Below are 25,839 nucleotides of genomic sequence, written 5' to 3'. Positions count from 1 at the left end.
CCACTATGATTGGAAAAGATACTTTCATTGATTTCAGTAATCACAAATTATTTGACCTGTTTTTGGCCTAATGTGTTGTCTATCCTGGAGAACGTTCCATGTGCAATTGTAAAGAATGTTTAAATTCTGTTTTATTTTTCTCTGTTGATTCATATCACCATGTGTTGTCATTTCCTTAGTCCAGTATAACTTTGTTCGTAATTACCTGTCTCTTTTATGCTTTTATTATCAAAGATATTATATTCACATAAATTATGTACTCAGTAATGCAATTGTATACAATTGTTTTATACAGTTAAAGTTTAAATTGGTTGAGAGAAGGAAGAAGAAGGATATATATAATTTTATTGTCTTATTTTTCCCTAAATAATGACCTGTAATGACACTCAGTTTTTTCCAATGGATTTGAATTACTGTCTAATGTTTCTTTCAGCCTGAAGTGGGTTTGCCAGCAAAAAAACAAACATAAAACTGTCAATTTTTGTTTATCTAGAGAAGGCAATGGCACCCCACTCCAGTACTCTTGCCTGGAAAATCCCATGGACGGAGGAGCCTGGTAGGCTGCAGTCCATGAGGTCGCTAAGAGTCGGACACGCCTGAGCGACTTCACTTTCACTTTTCACTTTCATGCATTAGAGAAGGAAATGGCAACCCACTCCAGTGTTCTTGCCTGGAGAATCCCAGGGACAGGGGACCCTGGTGGGCTGCCGTCTATGGGGTCGCACAGAGTCAGACACGACTGAAGCGACTTAGCAGCAGCAGGATCAACTTTACCTCCTCTTAATTTTTGAAAGATGGTTTTGCTAGATATATGGTTCTTGGTTGAGAGTTTATTTTTCTCTTAGTACATTGAATGTAATCTCACTGACTTCTAGCCCCCATATTTTTAAAATGAAAAGTTGGCTATTAATATTTTATGTTTTCTTAGTAGGTAAAGTGTCATTTTACCCCCTGCTGCTTCCAAGATTTTCTCTTTCATTTAAAGTCTATTTTGTCTGAGTACTGCTACTTCTGCTTTCTTGTAGCTTCCATTTACAGGAAATATTCTTTTCCATACCCTCACTTTCAGTCTGTGTGTGTCTTTAGGTCTGAAATGAGCCTCTTGTACACAGCAGATAGGTGGATCTTTTTTTTTTTTAAATCCAGTCAATATGTCTTTTGACAGGAGCATTTAGTTCATTGGCATTTAAAATAATTGATAGGTATGCACTCCAGTATTCTTGGGATTCCCTTGTGGCTCAGCTGGTAAAGAATACACCTGGAATGTGGGAGACCTGGGTTCGATTCCTGGGTTGGGAAGATCCTCTGGAGAAGGGAAAGGTTACCTACTCCAGTATTCTGGCCTGGAGAATTCCATGGACTGTATAGTCCATGGGGTTGCAAAGAGTTGGACATCACTGAGTGACTTTCAATTTCATGTACTTATTGCCATTTTATGATTTGTTTTCTGATTATTTCTGTAGTTCTTCTCTGCTTGTTTCTACATTTGTTTTTTACTTTTGTGGTTGGATGATTTATAGTATGCTTATGTTTGTTTCTTTTGAGCTTTTGTGTTTCTATTGGAGGTTTTTGTTGTGTGTTTACCATGAGTTCATATATGTTGAACCAAAATTACTTCAACTTGTTTTAAACTAGTAGTGATTTAAGTTCAAATACATTCTAAATGATCACATTTTTAACTCTTTTCTCCCACATTTTGTGTTTTTGATGTCATATTTTACATTTCAAGCTTACTCCTTAACTGTTTATTGTAGTTTTATTTGCTTTTACAGTTTATTTATTTTTTGTCTTTTAATCTTTGTATTGACTGAAGTGGTTGATCCTTAATCCTTACTATACGTTTGGTTTTCCAAGTTGAATTTTCCCTTTCCTAAAGATTCTCACTTCTTTTACATTTATAGAAGACTCTCTTTAACATTTCTTTCAGCGTAGGCTTAGTATTCATGAATTCTTTTTTTTTTAATTGTATTTTATTTTTAAACTTTACAATATTGTATTAGTTTTGCCAAATATCGAAATGAATCCGCCACAGGTATACATGTGTTCCCCATCCTGAACCCTCCTCCCTCCTCCCTCCCCATACCATCCCTCTGGGTCGTCCCAGTGCACCAGCCCCAAGCATCCAGTATCGTGCATCGAACCTGGACTGGTGACTCATTTTGTACATGATATTATACATGTTTCAGTGCCATTCTCCCAAATCTCCCCACCCTCTCCCTCTCCCACAGAGTCCATAAGACTAATCTATACATCAGTGTCTCTTTTGCTGTCTTGTACACAGGGTTATTATTACCATCTTTAAGGTTTTGTTTCTCTGAGAAGTTATTCTGTTTCTATTCTAAATGATATTTCTGGGTAAAGTATCCTAGATTGTTGGTATTTCCCTTTTAGTGCTTTGAATATATCATGCCACTCCCTTCTGGCCTAAAAAGTTTCTGCCAAAAAGTCAACTGATAGTCTTATGGAGATTTCCTTGTGTATAACTCTTGGTATTTCTCCTGATGCCTTCTAAATTCTCTCTTTAAATTTTTCCATTTTCATTATGTGTTTTGGTTTGGGTCTGTATACGTTCATCCTGTTTTCAATACTCCATGCTTCTGTTTCTTTCTTCAGGTTTGGGTACTTTGTAGCTACAATTTCCTCAAATACATTTTTAACCACTTCTCTCTCATTTACTTCCGGTAGCTTTATAATATGAAAGTTGGTATTCTTAATGTTCTCATCTCACATGCTAGTAAAGTAATGCTCAAAATCTCCAAGCCAGGCTTCAGAAATATGTGAACTGTGAACTTCCAGATGTTCAAGCTGGTTTTAGAAAAGGCAGAGGAACCAGAGATCAAACTGCCAACATCCACTGGACCATTGAAAAAGCAAGAGAGTTCCAGAAAAACATCTATTTCTGCTTTATTGACTATGCCAAAGCCTTTGACTGTGTGGATCACAATAAACTGTGGAAAATTCTGGAAGAGATGAGGATACCAGATGACCTGACCTGCCTCTTGAGAAACCTGTATGCAGGTCAGGAAGCAACAGTTACAACTGGACATGAAACAACAGACTGGTTCCAAATAGGAAAAGGAGTAGGTCAAGGCTGTATATTGTCACCCTGCTTATTTAACTTATATGCAGAGTACATCATGAGAAATGCTGGTCTGGAAGAAGCACAAGCTGGAATCAAGATTGCCAGGAGAAATATCAATAACCTCAGATATGCAGATGACACCACCCTTATGGCAGAAAGTGAAGAAGAACTAAAAAGCCTCTTGATGAAAGTGAAAGACGAGAGTGAAAAAGTTGGCTTAAAGCTCAACATTCAGAAAATGAAGATCATGGCATCTTCTCCCATCACTTCTTGGGAAATAGATGGGGAAACAGTGGAAACAGTGTCAGACTTTATTTTTCTGGGCTCCAAAACCACTGCAGATGGTGATTGCAGCCATGAAATTAAAAGACACTTACTCCTTGGAAAGAAAGTTATGACCAACCTGGACACCATATTAAAAAGCAGAGACTTTACTTTGTCAACAAAGGTCTGTCTCGTCAAGGCTATGGTTTTTCCAATAGTCATGTATGGATGTGAGAGTTGGACTATAAAAAAGCTGAACGCTAAAGAATTGATGCTTTTGGACTGTGGTGTTGGAGAAGACTCTTGAGAATCCCTTGGACTGCAAGGAGATGGTTGGATGGCATCACCAACTTAATGGACATAGGTTTGGGTGGACTCCAGGAGTTGGTGATAGACAGGGGGGCCTGGTGTGCTGCAGTTCTTGGGGTCGCAAAGAGTTGGACACGACTGAGCAACTGAACTGAACTCAACTGAATGTTCTTAAAATCTCTTTAAATGTTTTAATATTTTAAATTTGTATTTATTTTGCCACATACTGGGTGATTTCCATTATTCTATCTCCAGATGATGTATATATTCTTCTATATCAATTAGTCTGCTATTTTTCCCTTATAGGATGTTTTATATTTCAGGTATTGAATTTTTCCTTTCTAATTGGATCTTTTTATTAAGGAATTCATTCTGTACATCAAGGAAAATGACAGCACAATTAGTCTATATCCCTTAGACTTGGAATCTGAAAAAGAGTACGTGTGTGCTTGTGCTAAGTTGTTTCAGTCGTGTCCGACTCTTTGCGATCCTGTGGACTGTGGCTCACCAGGTTCCTCTGTCCATGGGATTCTCCAGGCAAGAATCTGGCGTGGGTTGCCATTTCCTTCTTTTAAATTTAAAAAGTACAAATTTAAAGAGTACAAATAAATGTAAATAGCAAAAAAGAAAGAAACTCATAGATGCAGAAAACAAACTAGCTGTTACCAATGAGGAGAAGCATGAAGGGAGGGGTGTAAGCACAGGGAATTACAGCCATTATCTTTTAATAACTTTTAAAAGAATACAAACTGTAAAAAATATTGAATCACTATGCTGTATATCTGAAACAAACATATTATTGTAAATCCACTATACTTCAGTAAAAAAAATGCCAAGATTTTCTCTTTGTCTTTACATATCTTGATAATGACTTATGAGGGTGGATGCCTTTGTTTTTATTCTGCTTATAATTTGTTGATCTTATTGGATGTGTACATTTAAAATCAAATTTAGGAAATTTTTAACAATTCAGTCCTTCCAATGATTATTCAGGGCTGATTTTCTTTAGGATTGACTGGTTAGATCTTTTTGAAGTCCAAAGGACTCTCGAGTCATTTCCAATATCACAATTCAAAAGCATCAATTCTTTGATGCTCAGCCTTCTTTATGGTCCAACTCTCACATCTGTACATGACTACTGGATAAACCATAGCTTTGACTATACTGACCTTTGTTGGCAAAATGATCTCTGTTTTTTAAGATGCTGTCTAGATTTCTCATAGTTTTCCTACCAAGGAACAAAATCTTTTAATTTTGTGGTTGTAGTCACTGTCCAGAGTGATTTGGGAGCCCAAGAAAAGAAAATCTGTTACTGCTTCCACTTTTTTCCCCTTCTATTTGCCGTGAAATGATGGGACCAGATGCCATGATCTTCGTTTTTTGAATGTTGAGTTTTAAGCCATAGAGTAAAAAAACAAAAACAAAAACAAAACCTCATGCTACCATTCCAGAGTACACTCTTCTCAATGTTATTTTGTGCTTTCATCATATGAGAATTATTATTAATCATATTTGTTTCACCACCATTTTTATGCTTGTGACTTGAACATTCATACTGATTCTTCTCTAATCTGTAGTTGTTTATCTCTGTTTTCTTTATTTGTAAGATATTCATTATTATTATATAAAACACATCTGCAAATATTTTCTCTGAATTTGTCATTCATTTTTCCATATGGATTTTTTAGAACAATAATATTTTTGCTTTCTGTATCACTGATCCTGTTCATGATGCCAATTGTATCACTGTTCACACTGTTTGCCAAACCCAGGGTGCACAAGGCATAAGCTAAGAGGCTGGAAGAAGACTTGAGGAGCTGTAGGAACTGCAGACATATTTATTCTCTCCTGGCTGGCATGGCAGCCATAACACAGCCTCTCTCCTGGCTGGCACAGTGGCAATAACAAAACCTCTCTCCTGGCTGCCACAACAGGTATAACATAACCATAACACAGCCATAACATAGCCATAACTTAACTTCATATAACATGACTTTGATGCTCTTCCAGTGTAGCCCCAATGAAACAGCAACCAGGGCTTTCATGGTGTAGCTCATACAGGCGTAGTGCACACAGTAGCCCCTGTCCAAGCGAGTTCCTTGTGATGCACACGTGCAGTGCTATAAATGATCTCAGCTGTTACATAGTCATTATTTACAAAACATGCGGCGAGAGAGCCTGAACACGCCACCTTGGCTCATTTGCTCTGTCCCCACAATTGCATATAGAAAGAACTGTCAGAAGATTCATTTGTGTTTCTTTGCTTTTGTATCTCAAGAAGTCCTTCCCTAACCTGTTCACAAACTTTAAAATCAATGTTGTTTCTGTATTTTTTCAATCTCTAACTTATTATTTCAAGTCTAGGTGTTCTGTTCATTTGAAATGCATATGTGTATTTGTTTTTCCCCCTATAAATTTATAGCAGTAGCCCCAGCAATAGTTACTGACAAGTTCCTTTGTACCTTTACAGTATACTCACTTTCCAGACGTATGTTGATCTGTTTATGGAATCTCTTACTGTGGTCTATTATCTAAGTCATTATTATATCACTCTTTTTAACAACTTGACGCAGTCTGTTTTCACCAGAGAAGGCAATGGCACCCCACTCCAGTACTCTTGCCTGGAGAATCCCATGGACAGAAGAGCCTGGTAGGCTGCAGTCCATGGGGTCGCTAAGAGTCGGACATGACTGAGCGACTTCACTTTCACTTTTCACTTTCATGCATTGGAGAAGGAAATGGCAACCCACTCCAGTGTTCTTGCCTGGAGAATCCCAGGGACGGGGACCCTGGTGGGCTGCCGTCTATGGGGTCGCACAGAGTCAGACACGACTGAAGCGACTTAGCAGCAGCAGCAGCAGTCTGTTTTCACAGGTAATTTCTTTCTTCTTAATTCCCTTCCTCCTTCTCAGCTATTTTCATTTAAATTATCTTTCATATACACTGTATAAGCTGTGTACAATATTGTGTCTTCTTAACCCGAATCATGTGCTTGTTTTCATTTATTTTGGTATAAGTTAAAATTCCTAATATATTTTATGTATTTGTTAGAATTGGAAATGGGATCATTTTCATGACATTTTCAAAATGGTTACTGATATTATAAAGCAATATTATTAATTTTTACATGTAGATTTTTATTTGGATAACTACTTGATCTCCTTGTAGGTCTAATTTTTTTTTCAATTTGTTTACTTGAATGCTCTAAAGAAACAGTCATATTGATTATAAATAATTATTTTATGTTTTTCTAATATTTACAAAGTTTAGCCTATACAATGAGTCAAGAAAAATATATGTAGAATATAAATGTGCTTGAACTGTTTTTGGTTATTAGGATTTTATCAATTTAGAGTATGAGGTGGTGGCTATACTTGTTGTTATATAATCAGCAGAATGTTGAAATACAGATAACTTTATGTTCCATAGTGTTTTAATAATATTCACCTGTAAGAAAGTCTGAAACTGTTATATTTTTACTGGCTAATCATCAACTCAATTACTTCTATGGTCTATTTTCTGTGTTCTTGTGTGTGTATGTACCTTTATATCTCTATATATACTTCTTTAAATTTTTAAACTCAAATATATTGGTATAAATTTCATATAATATTTTAATATACTCTATATACATAATTATATTTCCCTTCTCCTCCCTTATATTAATTTTATCCTCTATCTACTTTTCTTAGAGCTTTAACTGTTTACTGGGCTTTTAAAAGCAAATTATGGTACATAGAATTATCATACCACCCAGTAGTTCCACTATTGGATATATATTCCAAAGAACTGAAAGTAGGAACACAGTTTTACAGTTGTGTTCATAACAGTATTATTCATAGACAAAGAATAGTGGTTGTCAGGGCCTAGGGGAGGAGGCAATACGGAGTTGTTGTTGAAGGGGTACAAAATTTCAGCCTGGGAAGGTGGTGGTGATGATTGTACAACAATGTGAATGTACTTAATGCCACTGAGGTGTACGTTATGAATATTGTGCATCTTGGTTGTTATTTCATCTTATTCCATTTTATTATTGTTTCAATTTGTAATGGTTTATTTTGTTGTTCTGTTTCTACCTACTTTAAATGGATGCTTTTGTCATTTCTTCAATTTTCTTTTTTTTTAATATATTTTTAAAGAATTTGGTGGTGTCAGGTCATAATCGTGTCATGTTGGATTTTTTCCATGTGGCCCATGGGTTTTCTAGTTGTGTCATGTGGGCTCAGTAGTTGTGGATCCTGGGCTCCAGAGTGCATTGGCTTCAGGGGTAGCTCAGTGTTTATGGTGTGCAGGTTTAGTTGCTCCATGGTATGTGGGGTCCTAGTTCCCCAACCAGGGATCCAACCCATATCCCTCGCATTACAAGACAGATTCTTTACCACTGGTCCACCAGGGAAGTCTCTCATCTATTTTCAATGTTTCTTCTAATAAATTAATTTATGGCTTTTGGTTTTCTTTTGACTATAGCTTTACTGAGTCTCAGAGTTTACTCTCAATTGAATAAAATTAAATATATTATTCTATAATAGATAACATACTTGGTTTTCTTTTGACTATAGCTGTATTGAGTCTCAGAGTTTACTCTCAATTGAATAAAAAATTAAATATATTATTCTATAATAGATAACATACAAATAGGTGCTGTGATAAATAAATCTCAGTGTTTCCTTAGACACAATAGAACTTTATTTTTTATTTACTTAACCCACAATGTGGGTTGATATTCTTAGGTGTCAGGTGGCCTTCTTCTATGACTTACTCCTAAAATTCAGTGTTCCATATAGCTGTTGTGTTGCACGTCTCTTGGCAAAAATGTGAATGGTTTCTCCAGAGTTTTTGTACATTATGATCCCAATTCAACATATATTACTTGAGCACCTGTCATGTGAGGAGAAAATATTCTATACGCTATTTGAAGGTGAAATGATACAGCCTCTCCCTTTATTTATTTAAAAGTATGTATTTGAATTTCTCTTTTGAATTTTGGAATTTATTATGGTTTTAAGCATGCTATGTGATATCTTTACATGAGTCTCAGTTACTTAATATGAAAATTAAGGATGGTACTAATACTTACCCTAGGGTTTTAGGAACACTTAGCTCAAGGTCTACCTCAATATGCGTTTATTATTGTTTTATTTATTGTAATAGTAATGTTTGTATAAGCATATATGTGTTAGTCGCTCAGTTGTGTCCAACTCTTTGTGATCCCATGGACTGTAGCCTGCCAGGCCCTTTTGTCCATGAAATTCTCCAGGCAAGAATACTGGAGTGGGCTGTCATTTCCTTATAAATAAGCATATATATCTATTGAAAATTTCATTTCTAATTTTTAAAGAAAGATTTATAACTAGTAACTATTTTTAGATACTCAGAGTATTCAAGTTAATCAAAGTTACCCAATCTTTAACTAAAAGGTAAACTTCTAGTTTTAAAATTCTGAGGTCACTCTGGATTAAATCCCAAATCTAGTTCATAAAGTATGTTCTTCCCAAGAGAATCAAAAACTAGAAATTAGGTAATGAAAGGTAAGGAAGAAGAAATAAATCCACTCAATCACTTGCAACTGAAACATCAATCAAGTGAAAGGTATAGTTACAAAGTATATAGTCTTCTCTGCCATCTCTGCTCAATTAAGATGCAGCATGGGAGGGAGGGAGAGCCTGATGACAAGACCATCAAAATAAAAGAGAAGGAAGCAAAGGATTTGGGTGAGAGATCTGACAAAAACAAATATTACAAAGTTTCTTTTGCAAGAAAACTTGGAAACTCATTTCCTGGCTGGGAAGAGTTGTGGTTCTACGTTTGAGTAATTGCCTGCTTTAAGACAGGCAATTTCAGCTTTATTCTTAGGGAAGATGTTTTGGTAGAAGTCCATTAAGCACTGTCATGTATTTGTTTTCACTCTACTGGCATTGTGTATTTGCTCTTTGCTCCCTTACAAAATCCCCTCAGGGCTTGTACTGCTTCAGTTATTAACTTCATGCTGTCATTTGAAGTTTCTTTACTTCAGTATATTTGGCCCTTAACTCACATTATTTTTATACAAAAGATATTTCTAAGTGAAGTGAATAACTGAAGTAAATTCAAGTTCTGAATCACATCCATACCAGCTAAACTCTAAGGAGCAAATATGTGTCATGGACAAGATCAGCTACTTAATTTGTGGGTGCCAGTACAATGCATAGCCCTTTATTAAAAAGTTAGGAGTTTCATGATGGTGACATGAGAGCATTAAACTAATTAGGGAGTCCTTCTGATGTCATGATACTGTATGATATAGGCTGCACACCCCCACACTCCTGAAACCATCCTTTATCATGGATGTTCTTCAGTGAACTCTTCATTTGCTTTCAAATATGATAAGCCCGTGTACTCACCTCTTCCCCAGGCCCCAAATTTCTTATGTTGCATAGAAAACCACAATACACAGGGTTATTTTAAAATGGTTATGTGGTAGAGATGGTCAATTGTTGTCCCAAACATACCACCCTTTTTCCCTTAACAAGACAAATTTTGGTCATTAGCTGGGCATTGTCCATCTGAAAAATCATGACACATTTCAGACTCCCTTGCTGTCAAGTATGGTCATATGATTAACTTCTGGCCAATAGGATGTAAACAAAAGTGCTACATGTGATTTTCAATAAGTATCATTTAAGGGAGGGGACAGATCCTTCCTCAGTTCCATACTCCTTTCTATTGACTAGAATGAGAGTGGAAAGGCTAGTTCAGTTCAGTCACTCAGTCATGTCTGACTCTTTGTGAGCCCATGGACTGCAGCACACCAGGCTTCCCTGTCCATCACCAACTCCCAAAGCTTACTCAAACTCATATCCATTGAGTCGGTGATGCCATCCAACCATCTCATCCTCTGTCATCCCCTTCTCCTCCTGCCTTCAATCTTCCCCACCATCAGTATTTTTTCCAATGAGTGAGTTCTTCGCATCAGGTGGCCAAAGTATTGGAGTTTCAACTTCAGGATCAGTCCTTCCAATGAATATTCAGGACTGACTGACTTTGGGATTGACTGGTTGGATCTTCTTGCAGTCCAAGGGACTCTCAAGAGTCTTCTCCAACACCACAGTTCAAAAGCATCAATTCTTCAGCACTCAGCTTTCTTTATAGTCCAACTCGCACATCCATACATGACCACTGGAAAAACTATAACTTTGACTAGATGGACCTTTGCTGGTAAAGTAATGTTTCTGTTTTTCAATATGCTGTCTAGATTGGTCATAGCTTTTCTTCCAAGGGGCAAGAATCTTTTAATTTCATGGCTACAGTCACCATTTGCAGTGATTCTGGAGTCCCCAAAAATAAAGTCTCTCACTGTTTCCACTGTTTTCCCATCTATTTCCCATGAAGTGATGGGACCACATGCCATGATCTTCGTTTTCTGAATGTTGAGTTTTAAGCCAACTTTTTCACTCTCTTCTTTCAGTTTCATCAAGAGGCTCTTTTGTTCTTTACCTTCTGCCCTAAGGGTGGTGTCATCTGCATATCTGAGGTTATTGCTATTTCTCCCGGCAATCTTGATTCCAGCTTATGTTTCATCCAGTCCGCCATTTCTCATGATGTACTCTGCATATAAGTTAAATAAGCAGGGTGACAATATACAGCCTTGACATACTCCCTTCCTGATTTGGAACCAGTCTGTTGGTCCACATCCATTTCTAACTGTTGCTTCTTGACCTGTATACAGATTTCTCAGGAAGCAGGTAAGGTGGTCTGGTATTCCCAGATCTTTCAGAATTTTCCACAGTTTGTTGTGATCCACACAGTCGAAGGCTTTGGCGTAGTCAATAAAGCAGAAACAGATGTTTTTCTGGAACTCTCTTGCTTTTTCCATGATCCAACAAATGTTGGCAAATTAATCTCTGGTTCCTCTGCCTTTTCTAAATCCAGCTTGAACATCTGGAAGTTCATGGTTCATGTATGTTGAAGCCTGGCTTGGAAGATTTTGAGCATTACTTTGCAAGCATGTGAGATGAGTGCCACTGTGTGGTAGTTTGAGCATTCTTTGGCATTGCCTGTCTTTGGGATTGGCTGAAAACTGACCTTTCCCAGTCCTGTGACCACTGCTGAGTTTTCCAAATTTGCTGGCATATTGAGTGCAGCAATTTCACAGCATCATCTTTTAGGATTTGAAAAAGCTCAACTGGAATTCCATTACCTCCACTAACTTTGTTCATAGTAATTCCAGAAAGAATGAAGAGATGGAGCCAAAGCAAATACATCACCCAGCTGTGGATGTGACTGGTGATGGAGTAATATCTGATGCTATAAAGAACAATATTGCATAGGAACCTGGAATGTTAGGTCCATGAATCAAGGTAAATTGGTAGTGATCAAACAGGAGATGGCAAGACTGAACATTGACATTTTAGGCATCAGTGAACTAAAATGGACTGGAATGGATGAATTTAACTCAGATGACCATTATATCTACTATTGTGGGCAAGAATCCCTTAGAAGAAATGGAGTAGCCATTATAGTCAACAAAAGAGCCTGGAATGGCTAGAGTTGAGACAAATTTATTGCACATGTTATATTTTTTAGCTATTTTTTGCCTGAGTAAAATTCAAATTTTCCTTAAATACTTCACTGTTGTGAACATTGGTGAAATAAGCATTTTGAACCTATATTCTTTGTACTTATGCTTGTCTTGGGTAGATACTGAGAAACAGAATTTCTACATGATAGAATATGCATATTCCCATGGAAAATTTGTCTTTAAAGGGGATGTATCAAATTCTGTTCCCATCAACAGTTTATTCATTTGAAAAAATATTCAATTTTATGATATTTCAAGTACTAGGTTTGCTAAAGAGAAGACTGAAATATGTTTATGATTAAATTTTTATTTTAATAGGTAAAGTATATAATAAGCAAATCAATATATAATTAGTATTACATTAAGTAGTAATAAATAGTGATATAATATGGATAGCAGTGATGGGGATTAATATTATACAAAGTGTTTAGAGAAGACCTAGTTTAGGAAATGACATTTGAGCCAGAGACCAAATAAGAACAAAAAAGATATCATTCTTGACAAAGGAAACAGAAGATACATAGACCCTGAGATTGAGACGAGCTTGGCTTGTTCTAGAAAGAGATAATCCAGTGTTTTTGAGACATAATCTGCAACGATAAGAGTAGTATTAGATGAAGTTGAGAAAGGAGACAGGCTATAGATTCCATAGGACCATGAAAACCAGATGAAAGGGTTTGACTTTTTTTTCCTAAATAAAATGAAGTCATTCAAAGATTTTAAGGAAGGGGAGTGATGTTGATGTGTTTTTAAAAATGATTACTTTGGATCCTAAATAGTGAATGACTTGTTGAGATATAAGAGAAACAAATAGGATACTTGTCTGTAGGATTTTATGTAGCGCACACCCTGGTGAGATATGTTGATAATTTAGCCTGCTGCTGCTGCTGCTGCTGCCGCTAAGTCGCTTCAGTCGTGTCCGACTCTGTGCGACCCCATAGACGGCAGCCCACCAGGCTCCCCGTCCCTGGGATTCTCCAAGCAAGAACACTGGAGTGGGTTGCCATTTCCTTCTCCAGTGCATGAAAGGGAAAAGTGAAAGTGAAGTCACTCAGTCGTGTCCGACTCTTTGCTACCCCATGGTCTGCAGCCTACCAGGCTCCTTTGTCCATGGGATTTTCCAGGCAAGAGTACTGGAGTGGGGTGCCATTGCCTTCTCCAATGAAGAGAAGTGAACAAATTTGGAAAATTTTAAAGATATAGTATAGACAGTTGTTTTTTTTTTTTTTCCTTCTGACTGCACCTTGCAGCATGTGGGAATCTAGTTCCCTGACCAGAAATCAAACCAGAGCCCTCAACAGTGCAAGTATGGAGTTCCAACCACTGGACCACCAGGGAATTCCCTAGACAGGCTTTAGAAATGGGTCAGATATCATAATCTGTTTCTTCTACTTTTGCTAAATGTTTTAGATGATCAAATTATATTATCTTTTGCCAATTGATGGATTAAAAATTATATCTCTTGACCTGGAAATTTCATTTCCCTGATTACTGATAAAGCTGAGCATTCTTTTATGACAATTTTCATCCTCTATAAATATCCACTACCTGTGTTATTTGCATGTCTCCTCAGTTGGTAGTTTGTAAGTTTTTCTTGATAAGAATTTTTTTGTTCATTATGCATGTCTCAAATACTTTCTTCAGGTCCATCACTTGTCTTTTTAAACTTATTGTTATTTTTTTGTTAAAAATAAGGTCTTAAATTTAATATAATTAGATTCATCAGTCTGACTCATCTTATTTAGGAATACTTTCTGTAATTAAAGGAGATGAACCTGTCATATGCATTTAACTCATTTTATGAAATTTTAAATATTTGAGTCTTTAACCTATTTGTAGTTTAAGTTTTTGAATACTTGGTCTTAGAAATAAACATAATTTGTCCCATATGGATAGTTTTCCCAGAATCACTGTATTGATTTAAAGTCACATTTATTACAAATTCAACTTTCATGTATTTTGACAAATAAATGTCTATTACTGATTTCTTTTTTGTTTGATTGATAAATTTGATAAGTCCTGTACAAATACCAAAATGTTTTAATTAAGATAAGTTTATAATGTAGAAATTATAATTTATAATAATACCTGATTGTGCATTGACTTAGCAGGTTCTGGAGGCAATTGATTATATTTGAATCTGAATTTTCGATTACTCACTGTATGCATTGTGAAAGTTATTTTTCCTATTCTTCAGCTTTTTCAAGTGTAAAGTGGAGATAATGAACTTCCCTCCTAGGGTTGCTGTGAGGATTAAATTAGCTTTATAGGAACAGATAAATATTTAGCTATGACCTAATAAAACAACATTATTCAGAAGATAAGAAGGACAGATTGATGTTCTAGATTGAAAGGAACAAGTAACATTATCTCTGTCAATGACATGATCTTTTATGTAGAAAATCCTAAAGACTTCATGTGTTTGCACAGACATATGATTAATAAATTGATTCAGTAAAGTTGCAGGATACAAAATCAACACATAAAAAATCATTTGTATTTCTATACACCAGCAATAAACTATCTGAAAACAAAATTAAGAAAACAATCAAATCTATAGTAGCATAAAAAGGAATAAAATACTTAGGAGTAAATTTAACCAAGGAAGTGAAAGACTTGTACACTGACACTATAAAACACAAATGAAAGAAATGAAAGCAGACACAAAGAGATGGAAAGACACCTCATGTCCATGAACTGGAAAAATTAATATTGTTAAAAGTCATACTACCCAAAGTGATATAAATATTAAGTTCAATCCCCATCAAAATTCCAATGGCACTTCTTATAGAAATAGAAAAAAATTCTAAAATTCATATGGAATCACAAAAGACTTTAAACAGTCAAAGCAATTTTGAGCAAGAAAACAAAGTTGGAGTCACCACACACCTTGCTTTTAAAATATATTACAAATCTACAGTGATCAAAACAATGTGGTGAAGTGAAGTGAAGTTGCTTAGTCATGCCCAACTCTTTGTGACCCCATGAACTCTAGTCTGTCAGGCTGCTCTGTCCATGGGATTTTCCAGGCAAGAATACTGGAGTGGGTTGCAATTTCCTTCCCTCAAGCAATGTGGTACTAACATAAAAATAGGCATCAAGACCAATTTAACTGAATCTAGAGCCCCGATATAAACCTACCTATGTAGAGTGAACTGGTCTTTGAAAAGGGCCAAGTATATACCATGGGGAAAAGATAGTCTTTTCAACAAATTATGTTGGGAAAGCTGGATAATCACATGCAAAAGAGTGGAATTGGCATTTATTTTATACCGTACATTGAAAATAACTCAATATAGATTAAAGATTTAAACATAAGACCTGAAACTGTAAAACTTCTAGAAGAAAACAGGGGAAAAGATTCTCGACATTGGTCTTGCCAATGATTTCTTGGATATGACACTAAAAACACAGCAACAAGAGGAAAAGGAAAGTGGAACTACCTTGAACTGAAGAGCTTCTGCACAGAAAAAAAAAATAAAGGCAGGCCTACAGAATGGGAGAACATATTTACAAACCACATATCAGAAAAAGGGTTAATATATAAGATATATAAGGAAATCATTTAAATCAATAACAATAATAACCTGATAAAATATAGGCAAAGAAACTGAATATATATTTCTCCAAAGAAGACACCCAAATGGCCAACAGGTGTATGAAAAGATAGGCAATATCAGTAATCATCAGGGAACTGAAAATCAAAACCACAGTGATATCATCTCTTATCAATTAGCATGGCTAAGCAGAAGATAAAATCTTATCAACAGAATAAAAGATAAAATTGTTGGTAAGGATGCAGAGATAAGGGAACACTTGTACCCTATTGGTGGGAATGCAAAATGGTACAGATGCTATGGAAAAAGATATGAAAGTTCCTTAAGAAACAAACTACCACATGATCCACCAATATCGTTTCTGTGTGTGCTGCTGCTGCTGCTAAGTCATGTCAGTCGTGTCTAACTCTGTGCGACCCCATAAACGGCAGCCCAACAGGCTCCTCTGTTCCTGGGATTCTCCAGGCAAGAATACTGGAGTGGGTTGTCATTTCCTTCTCCAATGCATGAAAGTGAAAAGTGAAAGTGAAGTCGCCCAGTCACGTCCAACTCTTAGAGACCCCATGGACTGTAGCCTACCAGGCTCCTCCGTCCATGGGATTCTCCAGGCAAGAGTACTGGAGTGGGTTGCCATTGCCTTCTCTGATTTCTGTGTATAGGAACATATAAAAGAAGGAAATCCTGCCATTTGTGAAAACATGGATGAACCTGGAGACCATTATAATAAGTGAAATAAGCCAGACACAGAATTACAATACTATATGATACCACTTATATGAAGAATCTAAAATAGCCATACTCACTGAAGCAGAGAGTAAGATGGTGGTTGTCAGGTTATGGTGGGAGAAAGATATACAGGTGTATTAGTCACAGGGTACAAAACTTCTTTTATATAAGATGAACAAGTCTGAGAGATATACTATACAATATAATTCTTAGACTATATTGTATACTTAAACTTTTGCTAAGAGAGTAGGTCTTATTAATACATTGTGTTCTTACTACAAAATATAATAAAGAGGGTGGGAGGTGATATATATATATATATATATCTGAAGGTGATATATATCCTTATAGTATAGACTGGTGAGAATTTCATGGATGTATGCTGCTGCTAAGTTGCTTCAGTCGTGTCTGACTTTGTGCAACCCCATAGATGGCAGCCCACCAGGCTCCACTGTTCCTGGGATTCTCCAGGCAAGAACGCTGGAATGGGGTGCCATTGCCTTCTCCATCATGGATGTATAATTATCTCCAAATGCATCAAGTTGTATACATTAAATATGTACACATTTGTGTATGTCAATCACACCATAATAATTTTTTTTTTTAAAGAACAGATTGAGTTCCATAAGCATGCAACAGATTTAGGAAAAACTCAGAATGAGATTGAAAATTTGTCCATATTGAAGCATTTTTGCAGGACTAAGAAAACCAGAAGCTGATTTAAACATATAGGACCAATTCTACTTTTACTCTTTCTTCACACTCGAAATTCAGATAGAAAGCATGGTTAGATGATGTGTTTTTTTTTTTAGTATTATTTATTTATTTATGGTTGTACTGGGTCTTCGTTGCTGCATGTGGGCCTTCTCTAGTTGCAGCAGGTGGGGGCGACTCTTCATTGTGATGCATGGGCTTCTCATTGTACTGGCTTCTCTTGTTGTGGAGCACAGGCTCCAACTATATGGACTTTAGTAGTTGTACCACGTGGGGTCAGTAGCTGCAGTTCAGAGACCCTAGAGTGTGAGCTCAGTAGTTGTGACCCACAGACTTAGTTGCTCTGCAGCATGTAGAATCTTCCTGGACCAGGGATTGAAGTCATTTCTCCTGCACTGGCAGGCAGATTCTTATCTATTACACCACCAGGGAATTCCCAGATGATGTTTTATACAGGCTTCCCTGTCCTTCACTATCTTCTGAAGTTTGCTCAAACTCATGTCCATTTTTGAATCGGTGATGCCATCCAACCATCTTATCCTCTGTTGTCCCCTTCTCCTCCTGCCCACAATCTTTCCCAGTATCAGGGTCTTTTCCAGTGAGTCGGCTCTTCACATCAGGTAGCCAAACTATTGGAGCTTCAGCTTCAGTTTCAGCTTCAGCATCCGTCCTTCCAATGAATATTCAGGGTTGATTTCCTTTAGGATTGACTGGTTTGATCTCCTTGTCCAAGGGACTCTCAAGAGTCTTCTCCAGCACTACAGTTCAGAAGCATCAATTCTTTGGCACTCTGCCTTCTTTACAGTCCAACTCTCACATCCATACATGACTACTGGAAAAACCATAGCTTTGACTTTATGGACCTTTGTTGGCAACGTGATGTCTTTGCTTTTTAATATGCTGTCTAGGTTTGTCAGGTGGTGCTAGTGGTAAAGAACTCATTTGCCAATGGAGGTTAGATGTAAGAGGCGCAGGTTTGATCCCTGGGTCAGAAATATTCCCTGGAGAAGAGAATGGTAATCCACTCCAGTATTCTTGCCTGGAGAATCCCATGGACAGAGGAACCTGGCAGGCTACAATCCATAGGGTCACATAGACTGGGACATGATTGAAGTGACTTAGCAAAGCATGGCATGGCATAGCTTTGTCATAAATTTTCTTCCAAGGAGCAAGTATCTTTTAATTTCTTCATAATTGGCTTGTTATGAAGATAAAGAAGCTTTTAGGTATGGATTCCTGTCATAAATCAGCCTCTGTTTAGCACATGGAACTCTGCTCAATGTTATGTGGCAGCCTCGATGGGAGGGGAGTTTGGGGGAAAATGGATATATGTATATGTATTTCTGAGTCCCTTTGCTGTTCACCTGAAACTATAACAACATTGTTAATCAGCTATGCATGCATGCGTGCTAAGTCAGTTCAGTCGTGTCTGACTCCGTGACCCTCTGAACTGTAGCCCACCAGGCTCCTCTGTCAATAGGATTCTTTAGGCAAGAATACTGGAGTGGGTTGCCATTTCCTCCTCCAGGGGATCTTCTTGACAGCCAGTACAAAATAAAAAGTTAAAAAACATTTAAACAAATATGTATAACATCACTTTACTATTAATATTAGCATAGTGTATGTATGCTCAGTCGTGTCCAACTCTTTGTAACCCCATGGATTGTAGCCTTCCAGGTTCTTCTGTCTATGGAATTTTCCAGTCAAGATTACTAGAGTGGTTTGCCATTTCCTACTCCAGGGAATCTTCCTGACCCAGGGATCAAACCCAGGTCTACTGTGTCACCTGCATTGGCAGGCAGATTCTTTAACACTGAGCCACCTGGGAAGCCAATATTAGTATAAGATGACAAAAATTTAAATCTTTTTGTTCTGTGTAATCAGATGTCTGTGGTCATTAACAGATCATAGCAATTAGACTTGAAAGTTGCTGATACAATTTGGCAGTTATGCAAGTGGAATAGAAAACTCATATATTTATGGTTGGTTCACAGAACCTAAAAGCTGGACAGCATGCAGCCTCTAAGTTGCAAAGCCCTGAGCCAGGTATAAAACTCTTCTGCTAGATCAGGAAGAGTTTATCACTATCTGTGGATCACTTTTCTCATGTATTACCAGTTATGCTCATATTTCAGGAAGATAAATAGTCAGTGGTTTAAAAAAGGAGTTCTTTAACTTTGTAGTGTTGGAATCACTATTAGAGTATATACTGATCTGACACATTTTTCAGCAGGCATTGATAGTCAGAAAATCTGGGCTCTGTTCACAGCCATCATTTAGTTTAGGTGAATCATGTAGAACCAAAAAAATAAAAACAACACCCAAAATACCACACTATGTGGTAGCTTTTTTTTTTTTTTTGCGTTACTCATCTTTAAACCAGATATATTAGTGTTGTATAAATATGAACAGATTATTGCTGTTGTTTTATGTACAAATACTGATTCATTTTTTAAATGTCATACCAACAGATCAAATAAGCACAACAAATGAATCTGAAAACATTCAGTTCAATGGCCACTTCTTGAGTGTTTCATATTGCCAGATACCAACATATACTTTGAAGATCAATTATGTTGCTATTTGACCTTCAGGTCGTCATTATTGATTGATGTGTAGTACTATTCTAAAGTATGTATGCACTAAATTTTACTTACTTCCCCAAATAATGGAAACCTAAGTTGCAAATTATTGCACTTCCACAAGGAGTGCAGTGATGTGTATCTTTACATGAGATCTTTTATTAGTAAGTGCATAGATTAGTCTTGGATATTAATCTGAGAGTGGGATTCATTGATAAACTTTGTGTATGCTTATGTTTACTAATTCAATTTACTCGGCAGAATATTGGTATCAGTCTATGTCCCTCAAGTTGGGTATGAGGTTTAATATTTTTTTCATTTGCTAATATTTGGTTTACTCAAACTTTCTGGCACTCATCCATTACTATCGTAGCATTTTAAACCAGTGTACATTGCTATTTTAATTTGTAATTGTCTGCTGAAAAATGGAGTTGAAATCAACTTTTACATGTCTGTTAACCATTCATTGTGAAAGTGTTAATCGCTCAGTTGTGTCCAACTCTGAGACTCCATGGACTATAGCCTGCCAGGCTCCTCTGTCCATGGAATTCTCCAGGTGAGACTACTGGGGAGAGTTGCCATTCCCTTCTCCAGAGTATCTTCCCAACCCAGGGATCAAACCTGGGTCTCCCACACTGCAGGCAGATTCTTTACTGTCTGAAGCTGCAGGGAAGCTTTTATGACTTGCTTATGTATATTTTTTCCCAAGTTATTTGTTGTATAATATAAATATTTATTATTGATTTACAACAGTTGATTGTATATGCTATGCTATGCTATGTTAAGTTACTTCAGTCGTGTCCGACTCTGTGTGACCCCGTAGATGGCAGCCACCAGGCTCCTCCATCCATGGAACTCTCCAGGCAAGAGTACTGGAGTGGGGTGCCATTGCCTTCTCCGTGATTGTATATATCAGACACATAATAATACCTTGTAAGCTTTTACCATCAAAAAGTTATCTTCCCAATTTTTTAATAGAAGTTATTTTTAGAGCTGTTTTGGCTCACAGTAGTACTGAGCATAAGATACAGAGATTTTCCATATACCCCCTGCTACCACAAATGCATACCTTTTCCTATTATGAACATTCCCCACAGGAATGGTACATTTGTTACAACTGATGAATGTACATTGACAAATCACTGTCACTCAAAGTCAGTAGTTCATGTTAGGGCTTATTCTTGGTATTGTGTATTATATGGGCTCAGATAAGTGTATAATGGCATGTATCCACCATATAGTATTGTACAGAGTAGTTTCACTGCCGTAAGAATCCTTTGTGCTTCACCTATTCATCCCTTACTCCCAGGTAGTCTTTGACAACCATTTGTTGTTGTTCAGTCATGTCCAACTCTTTGCAGCCCCACAGATTGCATGCAGACAGCATGCTTCCCTGTCTTCACCATCTCCCAGAGATTGTTCAAACTCAAGTCCATCCAGTCAGTGATGCCATCCAACCATCTCACCCTCTGTCATTCTCTTCTCCTTGTGCCTTCAATCTTTCCCAGCATCAAGGTCTTTCCCAATGAGTTGGCTCTTTGCATCAGGTGGCCAAAGTATTGGAGCAACCATAGATCTTTCTATTGTCTCCATAGTTTTGACTTTTCCAAAATGAATTATACAGTATGTAGCCTTTTAAGACTTGGCTTCTTTCACTTAGTAATGTGTATTTAAAGTTCCTCTACATTTTTTCATGTCTTGATAGATCATTTCTTTTTAGCACTTAACAATATTCCAAGTTTTGGCAATTATGAAAAAAGCTGCTATAGATAATCACTTGCAGATCTTTTGTGGACATAAGTTTTTAACTCCTTTGGGTAGATATGAAGGAGCATGATTGCTAGATGGTACAGTAAGAGTGTGTTTAGTTTTATTAAAAAAACACCAAACACTTCCAAAGTGGCTGTGCCATTTCACAATCTCACCAGAAATGAATGAGAGTTCCTAGTGTTTCACAATTTAAAAAAAAAAAAAAAAAAAAACAATACTCTGGACTTTAGTCATTCTAATAGGTATGGTAGCTCACTGTTATTTTAATTTGCATTTTTCTTGATGATATCCTCTGAAGCACCTTTTCATATGCTTATTGGCCATCTGTATGTCTTCTTTGATGAAATATATATTAAGTTCTGGCCCATTTATTAATTAGGTTGTTTTATTAAAAAATTAATTAATTTATTTTAATTGGAGACTAATTACTTTAAAATATTGTAATGGCTTTTGCCATACATTGACATGGATCAGCCATGGGTGTACATGTGTTCCATGTCCCTCAGGGTCATCCCAGTGCTCCGGCCCTGAAAACGTGTCTCATGCATCAAACCTGGACTGGAGATCTACTTCACATATTGTAATATACATGGTTCAATGCTATTCTCTTAAATCAACCCACCCTTGCCTTCTACCACAGAGTCCAAAAGCCTGTTCTTTACATCTGTGTCTCTTTTACTGTCTCGCATATAGGGTCATCATTACCATCTTTCTAAATTCCATATAAATGCATTAGTATACTGTATTGGTATTTTTCTTTCTGGCTTACTTCACTCTGTGTAATAGGCTCCAGTTTCATCCAACTCATCAGAACTGATTCAAATGCATTGTTTTTTAATAGCTGAGTAATATTCCATTGTGTATATGTACCAAAGCTTTCTTATCCATTCATCTGCCAATGGACATCTAGGTTGCTTCAATGTCCTGGCTATTGTAAACAGTGTTGTGATGAAGATTGGGTTACATGTGTCTCTTTCAATTCTGGTTTCCTTGATGTATACACCCAGCAGTGGGATTTCTGGGTCGTATGGCAGTACTATTTCCAGTTTTGTAAGGAATCTTCACACTGTTCTCCATAGTGGCTGTACTAGTTTGCATTCCCACCAACAGTGTAAGAGGGTTCCCTTTTCTCCACACCCTATCCAGCTTTTATTGTTTGTAGACTTTGGACAGCAGCCATCCTGACAGGCGTGAGATGGTACCTTGTTGTGGTTTTGATTTGCATTTCTCTGACAATGAGTAATGTTGAGCACCTTTTTATGTGTTTGTTAGCCATCTGTATATGTATTCTTTGGAGAAATGTCTGTTTAGTTCTTTGGCCCATTTATTGATTGGGTCCTTTATTTTTCTGGAATTGAACTACAGGAGCTGCTTGTATATTTTGGAGATTAATTATTTGTCAGTTGCTTTGTTTGCTATTATTTTCTCCCATTCTGAAGGTTGTCTTTAGACCTTGCTTATAATTTCCTTTGTTGTGCAAAAGCTTTTAAGTTTAATTAGGTCCCATTTGTTTATTTTTGCTTTTATTTCCATTATTCTTGGAGGTGGGTCATAGAGGATCCTGCTGTGATTTATGTCAGAGAGTGTTTTGCCTATGTTTTCCTTTAGGAGTTTTATAATTTCTGGTCTTACTTTTATATCTTTAATCCATTTTGAGTTTATTTTTGTGTATGGTGTTAGAAAATGTTCTAGTTTCATTCTTTTTACAAGTGGTTGACCAGTTTTCCCAGAACCACTTGTTAAAGCGATTGTCTTTTCTCCTCCATTGTATATTTTTGCCTCCTTTGTCAAAGATAAGGTGTCCACAGGTGCGTGGATTTATCTCTGGGCTTTCTGTTTTGTTCCATTGATCTATATTTCTGTCTTTGTGCATACCATACAGTCTTGATGACTGTGGCTTTGTAATAGAGCCTGAAGTCAGGCAGGTTGATTCCTCCAGTTCCATTCTTCTTTCTCAAGATAGCTTTGGCTATTCGAGGTTTTTTGTATTTCCATACAAATTGTGAAATTATTTGTTCTAGCTCTGTGAAAAATACCATTGGTAGCTTGATAGGGATTGCATTGAATCTATAGATTGCTTTGGGTAGTATACTCATTTTCACTATATTGATTCTTCCAATCCATGAACACGGTATATTTATCCATCTATTAGTGTCCTCTTTGATTTCTTTCATAAGTGTTTTATAGTTTTCTATATATAGATCTTTTGTTTCTTTAGGTAGATACATTCTTAAGTATTTTATTCTTTTCATTGCAATGGCAAATGGAATTGTTTCCTTAATTTCTCTTTCTGTTTTCTCATTGTTACTGTATAGGAATGCAAGGGATTTCTATGTGTTAATTTTATATCTTGCAACTTTACTGTATTCATTGATTAGCATTAGTAATTACCTGGTGGTGTCTTTAGGGTTTTCTATGTAGAGGATCATGTCACCTGCAAACAGTGAGAGTTTTACTTCTTCTTTTCCAATCTGGATTCCTTTTATTCCTTTTTCTTCTCTGACTGCTATGGCTAAAACTTAAAAAACTATGTTGAATAGTAGTGGTGAGAATGGGCACCCTTATCCTGTTCCTGACTTTAGGGGAAATGTATTCAATTTTTCACCATTGAGGATAATGTTTGCTCTGGGTTTATCATATATGGCTTTTATTATGTTGAGCTATGTTCCTTCTATGCCTGCTTTCTGGAGGTTTTTTTTTTTATCATAAATGAATGTTGAATTTTGTCAAAGGCTTTCTCTGTATCTTTTGAGATAATCATATGGTTTTTATCTTTCAATTTGTTACTGTTGTGTATCACTTTGCTTGATTTGCAAATATTGAAGAATCCTTGCATCCCTGGCATAAAGCCCACTTAGTCATGATGTATGATCTTTTTAATATGTTGTTGGATTCTGTTTGGTAGAATTTTGTTGAGGATTTTTGCATCTATGTTCATCAGTGATATTGGCCTGTTGTTTCTTTTTATGTGGCATCTTTGTCTGGTTTTGGTATTTGGGTGATGGTGGCCTCATAGAATGAGTTTGGCAACTTACCTTCCTCTGCAATTTTCTGGAAGAGTTTGAGTAGGATAGGTGTTAGCTCTTCTCTAAATTTTTGGTGAATTTAGCTGTGAAGCCATCTGGTCCTGTGATTTTATTTGTTTGGAGATTTCTGATTACAGTTTCAAGTTCCATGCTTGTAATGGATCTCTTAAGATTTTTTATTTCTTTCTGGTTCAGTTTTAGAAAGTTATACTTTTCTAAGAATTTGTCCATTTCTTTCAAGTTGTCTGTTTTATTGGCATATAGTTGCTGATAGTAGTCTCTTATGATCCTTTGTATTTCTGTGTTGTCTGTTGTGATTTCTCCTTTTTCATTTCTAATTCTGTTGATTTGATTCTTCTCCCTTTTTTCTTGATAAGTCTTACTAATGGTTTGTCCATTTTATTTATCTTCTCAAAAAACCAGCTTTTAGTTTTGTTGATTGTTCCTATAGTCTCCTTTGTTTCTTTTTCATTTATTTCTGGCCTAATTTTTATGATTTCTTTCCTTCTACTCACCCTGGGCTTCTTCATTTCTTCTTCTTCTTTTTTTTTTATAGTTGCTTTAGGTGTAGAGTTAAGTTATTTATTTGATTTTTCTCTTGTTTCTTGGGGTAAGCTTGTATTGCTGTGAACCTTCCCCTTAGCACTGCTTTTACTGAATCCCATATGTTTTGGGTTGTCGTGTTTTCATTGTCATTTATTTCTATGCATATTTTGATTTCTTTTTTATTTCTTCTGTGATTTGTTGGTTATTCATAAGCGTGTGGTTTAGTCTCCATATGTTTGTATTTTTAATAGTTTTTTTTCCTGTAGTTGACTTCTAACCTTACCGCATTGTGATCAGAAAGATCCTTGAAATGATTTCAATTTTTTGAATTTACCAAGGCTAGATTTATGGCCCAGGATGTGATCTATTCTGGAGAAGATTCCGTGCGCACTTGAGAAATAGGTGAAATTCATTGTTTTGTGGTGAAATGTCTATACATATCAATTAGGTCTAACTGGTCCATTGCATCATTTAAAATTTGTGCTTCCTTGCTAATTTTATGTTTAGTTGATCTATCCATAGCTGTGAGTGGGGTATTAAAGTCTCCCACTATTATTGTGTTACTGCTAATTTCCCGTTTCATACTTGTTAGCATTTGCCTTACATATTGTGGTGCTCCTTGTTGGGTGCATATATATTTACAATTGTTATATCTTCTCTTGGATTGATCCTTTGATCATTGTGTAGTGTCCTTCTTTGTCTCTTT

Source organism: Bos javanicus, chromosome X (genome assembly GCF_032452875.1).
Source record: "Bos javanicus breed banteng chromosome X, ARS-OSU_banteng_1.0, whole genome shotgun sequence".
NCBI classification, from domain to species: Eukaryota; Metazoa; Chordata; class Mammalia; order Artiodactyla; family Bovidae; genus Bos; species Bos javanicus.
Note: the sequence above shows the minus strand (reverse complement) of the source record.